Below are 7,578 nucleotides of genomic sequence, written 5' to 3' on the forward strand. Positions count from 1 at the left end.
GGCTTGAGCCAGCCTCATGTGGGCTTGGGCAAGCAGCTCAGGCCAGCCCCACTCAGGGGGCTGGGAGGGGAGATGCTTGGCACTGCCAGCTTTGTGCAAAGGGGGGCTTGGGCAAGCAGCAATGCCAGCCCTGCATGAGGTGGGGGGTGGGGAGACTGGGGCTAGCCCTGTGCGCTGTCCCATTTTCACTTAGGTGGGACTTAAGTTTTAGGTGCAGACCTGAGTCAAACTGTTTAAAACACCATTTCAGTACCTAATGAGTGTTTGGGGGAAGAGGTGACCTGGCGTGGGAGAAGTTGTGACTATTTAACTAGAGGTGGGGTGTTGCAATGATTTAATTAAACTGAGGAAACTCTGATTTAGCACTCTTAAACCAGATGGGGCAGGATAAACCTCTGAAAACCAGAGTTAGCCTGTTTCAGGCTTGAGCTATACTGAAAAATTATATTGGCATAGCTACATAGGTAAGGGCTGTGAAAAAACCACCCCCTTGATCGACATAGCTATGCTGACAAAAGCCCTGGTGCAGATGCAGCTATGTTGAGGCGGTTTTCCTACACTGACAGAAAAATTCCTTCCGTCGGTGTAGACTGTTTCTACACTATAGGGCTATGCTGACAGAGCTGGGCCACTATGGTCTCCTAGGGTAGATATACCTGTAGTGGTTATACACAAAGTTGCACTGGATTAATTGAATTGATGCAACATCACACCTTTAATTAAATCAGTACTACTTTTGTAGACTATCCTATTGCCTTTTTAATTATTTTTATTATTTGTATGACCACAGCGCATAGGTTGGAGCTCTAGTCATGCACGGGGACTCCATTGTGCTATGTGCTGTACAAACACAGAACAAAGAGACCATCTCTGCCCCAAAGAGCTTATATTTTGTATTAAAGATCCAGCCTCCCCATCCCTTCTATGGAGGTGGGAGAGCTCTTAATGAACATCTCTGAGGATGCCCAGCTTTCACCCTCCCAAAAGCTTCTCCAACAAAACCAGGGAAGGCTCAACTTGATATTCCTGATATTTCTAGGTAAACAACAAACAAACAAAACCTCTTGCTTCTTTATGATGCATAAACAGGGTTACTCCAATGCTAGACCCAGGCTGGTCTATCCTAGTGTGGCTTTGATATGTCTGTGAGAGTGTGACTCTTTGCATAGCTTTGGACACAATAATTAGTTTGCCTATTTATATAATTCATAGATTCCAAGCCAAGAAGGGATTATTTAGTCTGATCTCCTGAGTAGAACAGGCCATAGAACTTCCCCAAAATAATTGCTAGAGCAAATCTTTTACAAAAACATTCAGTTTTGAGTTAAAAATTGTCAGTGATGGAGAATCCACCATGACACTTGGTAAATTGTTCCAATCGTTAATTATTCTCAATGTTAAAAGCTTATGCCTTATTTCCAGTCTGAATTTGTCTGGCTTCAGCTTCCATGCATTATACCCATTGTGACAGACCCAGGGCAGTGGGGTACAGGAGTCTGGTAGAGGGCAAATATACTGGTCACTGGCTGAGTAGTTTTCTGTTCCCTGAGTGACCAGAGCAGGGGCTGCACTAGAGTAATCAGGAACCTGCTAGAACCAATTAAGGCAGACAGGCTGATTAGAACACCTGCAGCCAATCAAGGCAGGCTAATCAGGGCACCTGGGTTTAAAAAGGAGCTCACTCCAGTCAGGGAGGGGGGAGCCGGAGGAGAGGAAGTGTGTGAGAGGAGCTGGGAGCAAGAGGGTGTGCTACTGGAGGACTAAGGAGTACAAGCGTTATCAGACACCAGGAGGAAGATCCTGTGGTGAGGATAAAGAAGGTGTTTGGAGGAGGCCATGGGGAAGTAGCCCAGGGAGTTGTAGCTGTCATGCAGCTGTTACAGGAGGCACTATAGACAGCTGCAATTCACAGGGCCCTGGGCTGGAACCCGGAGTAGAGGGCGGGCCCGGGTTCCCCCAAACCTCCCAATTCCTGATCAGACACAGGAGGAGTTGACCCAGACTGTGGGGAAGGTCACTAAGGTGTGCAAATCTGCCAATAAGCGCAGGACCCACCAAAGTAGAGGAGGAACTTTGTCACACCATCTCATAGAGCTGGAAGGGACTCTGAAAAGTCATTGAGTCCAGCCCCCTGCCTTCACTAGCAGGACCAAGTACTATGTTAATAGTACAGGACCAAGTACATGTTAATTTTATGTCATTCTGGATCTTTAATCAAAATGTCATCCATTACCAAGTCAAACACCATACAGAGGTCTAAGTATATTATATCTACATTATTATTTACCAAACTTGTAATTTCATAAAAAAATCAAGTTAGGATCTATCTTCCATAAACCCATTTGATTTGTATTAATTACATTACCCTCCTTTAATTCTTTATTAATCGAGTCCTGTATCAGCCACTCCATTATCTTGCCTGGAATTGATTTCAGGCTGACAGGCCTATAATTACCCAGGTCATACTTTTTACCTCTTTTAAAAATTGGCATAACATTAGTGTTCTGGAACTTCCCCAGTGTTTCTAGACTTATTGAATATCAACATTAATGGTCCAGCGAGCTCCTTGGCCAGCTCTTTTAAAACTCTTGGATGCAAGTTATCTGGACCTGCTTTAAAATGTCTAACTCTAGTATCTTCTGTTTACCATCCTCTACAGCAGGGTTCTAAAACTGGGGGTCGGGACCCCCTCAGGGGGTTGTGAGGTTATTACATGGGGGGGGTCATGAGCTGTCAACCTCCACCCCAAATCCTGCTTTGCCTCCAGCATTTATAATGGTGTTCAATATATTAAAAAGTGTTTTTAATTTATAAGGGGGGCGGGTTTGCCCTCAGAAGCTTGCTATGTGAAAGGAGTCACCAGTAAAAGAGTTTGAAACACACTGCTCTAGAGAACACTAGTGATTGGAAAGCGTGTTATTACCACATGATGAAATTGCATCATCTGCTGTTTTCCCCAAATACAGAACAGAAATATTTATTGAACAATTCTGCCTTCTTTCATTATTATTGATAATTCTACTATTTACATCAAGTAATGGACCAAAACCATTGTCAGGATTCTTTATGTTTAAGAACCTCCTTCTTATTGTCTTTCATTCTGCTGGCCACATATATCTCCTTGTGTTCCTTATTGATTTTTTTATACTTCCTAACTTCTGATTTATATTCATTACTATTAATTTTCCCTTTCTTCCATTTGTTATATACTATTTTTTACTTTTTTATAGCCGCCTTCTCTTCTCCTCTAAACCAGGTCAGTTTTTTTTAACCAGCATTGCCTTTGTCCTCATTTATGGGATTTTGGGTTTTTTAGGTGTTCTTGAATGATTTCTCAATTATCATGAACATTTTTGTGATTAAATCTTCCTCTCAATTGATTTGGCTCATAGTTATTTTCCTTGGATAAATTTCAGATGCTGATTAGCATCAGGCACAAGAGGATGGATTAAGATTTAAGAATTTCCTTGATTCTACATTTGTATCTGACTGTCTACACTGGATGTGTATTTTATTTCCTTTGTTTTCCATTGAAGTTAATAATACCTTACAATGCACAGTTCATAAACAAGGTTTGTTACTCAATAATAATTTTTGCGGCTTTGTCAATACATTGTATAATAAAACTCCCTAAATTAACTGGTTTTGTATGTTAGGACCTTCACTACAGTTTCATGAGTAGCTCTGCAGTGATACAAAATACTATAAATTATTGTTGTAACCCAGATAATTATAAATAAATGAGTATTGCTAACTCTCATGAGTCTCACAGTATTTGGTGTTTTTTCTTAAAGCCCTGGCTCCTGGAGTAATATAAGGTGAGAGTCTCAGTTTTCATTGGAAAATGTGAACCAAGCATACCCTAAAAGTTTAGAAACTAGAAGATAAATAAAAAGAACTCCCAAATTTATTACTTTGAAAAATCTCATGATTTTTAAGCCAGTATTGTGATTTCTGAATGCTTGGGGTTGACAGTATTGCCACAGAGAATACCCAGGAATCACGCACTGCTCTGTTTCAGGAAGAAACTAATTTACACATTGCATTAATGCTCTGATTTACACTCTAGTGTTACTTTACAACTTCAATATAGTTTTAACTAAGAATCTTGATTAGGAATAGATTAGAATATGATTCAGGTTTCAATTATATTCATATTTGGAACCTGGCATTCTCTTTCTTCACCATGCTAGAAACCCCCCTTTTAAAATTGATTTCAGTTAGTGCCGTTTTATCCCCAACATGAACAGAGCATATTGTGGCTAAAATGGTTTTCAGAAATATTCAAGAATCAGTTTCTACCTACTTGTGAAAATGATTTTCACAAAAAGTGTTAGCCACACTATGCCCTGCCCACACTAAAGGTGTAACTGTGCTACCAGAGAGTTTTAAAATTGATTTCATGCACAATCTGTTTTGTGGTGTATTTTGCTTATTAGTGAACTTCCCTACTTCTGTGCCAAAACAGAAGATGATGAAGATTTTACTTGTAAGGGATGCTTCATGATTTTTTTGCTTGACAAGTAATTTTTGTTTGGCTTCTTCTCTAGGAAACACTGACTGGAGCACAACAAAGCTCTTCCAGCCAACACCCAAAAGGATTGTATATAGGTCACATGACTCAGTCTGAGTCTATTAGTATGTTTCCTGAGAGACATCACTATTTCCTGCAGTGCAGCTTAGACTTTTACTGCGCTGTAGCAGTGTCCACATGGCAAGTTAGTATGCAGCAAGCTGGTGCACTGTATATTCACACCCTGGCTTCCCGCACACTAAGTCACCATGTATACAAACCCTAAGTGGCATGTTTTAAACTGGAAAACACTAACTTCTAGCACAGAAAGAAGTATAAGTTAGAAGTACAGTGACTTCTCAATCACCAGCCCTAGAGAAGATAGGCCTTTTTCATTTACATCATATTTTTCTGTGCCAAATAAATTAAATGAATGCTTTGTGTGTACTTTTTCACACAATGCATCTCATCGCTGTGGGTCAAATTGCTCTATACCACAGTAGTGCAATCCTATGTTAACTTTGGAAGAAACTTGGAAACTGGCATTAGTTGTCATAAAATTCTAAATTGGTTATGACTTTGCATGGTGAATATCTCACTCAAAGTGTGGTAAGTAGCAGGCAAATAGCAAGACTAGGAGAAGGTGGATCTATTTTTAGTATCTAAAATAAAATCTGATAGGAATTGGGGTACATCTCTAGCTTCAATACAGAAAGAACAAGAGTTCTGTATTTAGGCAGTATCATTACAACACTATGCAGTTTGAGTTTCTCGTACTGGAACAAACTCAGTTTAACACCTGCACAGGCAATGTGTTTTATTTCCCCTGAGAACAAAACCCACTGTCTACAGTTATACTTCTGCTTTTTAGTTTTACTATCATCAGTTCTTCACAATAAAAAAAGAAAGTTTGACTAAAATGTTGCTGTATGATCAAATGCTGAATTTTAAATGTTTGGGGCCATGTGGGGGCCACGTGGAACCTCTCCTCCCAGAGGAGACTTCAGGCATGATTGTGCCAACGAGAGGCACCCACCTGCCTGGAGTACAGTTGAGAAGAGTGTCTGAGTGCTGCTCCTCTCTCTGCACCAAGGCAGCATCGCTTGGGCCCTGCCTCCTTCCTGCCTCCCTTCTAAATAGTTAGTACACCGTGAGAGACTTGGCCAAGTGCAGGGAGAGTGATTGTGAGTGACCCTAGGGCAGAACATAGAGAGTGGGGTATGGATGAGGAAGGCTCCTTAGAATCTTCCTTCTCTTGAGTGCCCACCCAAGAGCCAGTCACAGTTCAGCCCTAAACCTTTTCATTATTTGAACAGTGCTGCGATGGCCAGAAAAAGGAGTCAAACAAAGACATTAGTTCTGCAGGTTTCAGAAAGGAAAGGGTGTCCTAAGATATGAAATATTTTGCATGGTACGAATGTTGTTTACATACATAATGGGCCAGATACTGCTCTCTCTTCTTTATGAGTCAAACAGGGCAAAGCAGGTGGAAAGCCAATGACTCCTATGCTCCCTTCTCTTTGCCCTAGTCTCTGGTCTCATCTGCATGGAGACTTAGGATATGTCTATACTGGAGCTAGAGGTGTAATTTACAGCTTGAGTCAATATATCTGCACTATCTCTGATTGAGCTAGTGTGCTAAAAATAGAAGTATAGCTGTGGCAGCACAAGCAACGGGGAAGGGGCTAGTTGTCCAAAGTATGATCCTATCTGAGACTGTAAGTATGATCTCGGGCAGCTGGCTCATCCTGTGCTCGTGCCACTGTGCCTACACTTTTTTATTTTTAGCACATTAGCTCGGTCAGAGCTAGCATGAGTATGTCTCTTTAAGCTGGAAATTAAACCTTCCAGCCCCAGTGTAGATACACCTTTTGTGCACAGAAAGCCAGGGTGCAAATCTACAGAGTAGTAGCCTACTGCACACTAACTGGCCATGTGGACCCTGCTACCATGCTCTAAAGTCCATAGTGCACTTGATGTACTGCAAACAGCAGTACGTCAAAGTGCACTACAGACTTTTTGTGCATGGTAGCATAGCCCACTCAGTGACTTAGTTACAGCAGGCTAGTACACTGTAGATTTACACCCTGGCTTGCCGTGCTCTATGTCTCTGTGTGGACAAGCCCTCTGGTATGGCCAAGGAAAGCATGTGTGGCTGGAATGTTGCTTTGTCCTGGTAGATGCCCTGATAATCCCCAGCTGCTGCAATGGCCCCTGGAGGCCATTGGCAGTCTAGGCAAAGTAGAACATCCCAGACCATTTCGGTGTTTAGGAATAGGCAGTTAGTAGTCTGAAGCCTGTCTCATTTCCTATCTTTTGCTTTCTCATCCTGCTCCTTTCATAGAATATCAGGGTTGGAAGGGACCTCAGGAGGTCATCTAGTCCAACCCCCTGCTCAAAGCAGGTCCAATTCCCAACTAAATCATCCCAGCCAGGGCTTTGTCAAGCCTGACCTTAAAAACCTCTAAGGAAGGAGATTCCACCACCTCCCCATGTAACCCATTCCAGTGCTTCACCACCCTCCTAGTGAAAAAGTTTTTTTTCCTAATATCCAACCTAAACCTCCTTCACTGCAACTTGAGACCATTCCCGCTCCTCAGTTACATGAAGTGGCCTAACCATGTCATTTAGTAGCAGCATTAGGGAGTGGCAAGGAAAGACACAGCAAGGCTGCTTTGGTGGAAAGGGTGATGGCTGTGAAACAGCCATGTGGGTGTGTTAGGAGAGGAGGGGTCTATGTTAGTGTTAGTGTACCAAAGCAATAGACAAAGTAAAAACCATAGGTAATGATATAAGTGAAGATGCTTCATCAACTTGGCTATGACTTAGATATGATGCAAGATAATTAGCCTACCATAAGACACTCATCTCTGGAGAACAACAGCTTAGAATTATAACTATGGCCATGACATTTGTCTGTTAGCTGAGATTGCAGATTTTGTGAATTTTGCAGATATATGTATGTTTACACAATTGGTAACTTTTTGAGTTAAAACTACAAAACCATAGCTATTTAATAGAAGTACATTGCTATATTAGAGTTGGTTATTATTTTGTATGTTTCC

Source organism: Mauremys mutica, chromosome 7, assembly GCF_020497125.1.
Source record: "Mauremys mutica isolate MM-2020 ecotype Southern chromosome 7, ASM2049712v1, whole genome shotgun sequence".
NCBI classification, from domain to species: Eukaryota; Metazoa; Chordata; order Testudines; family Geoemydidae; genus Mauremys; species Mauremys mutica.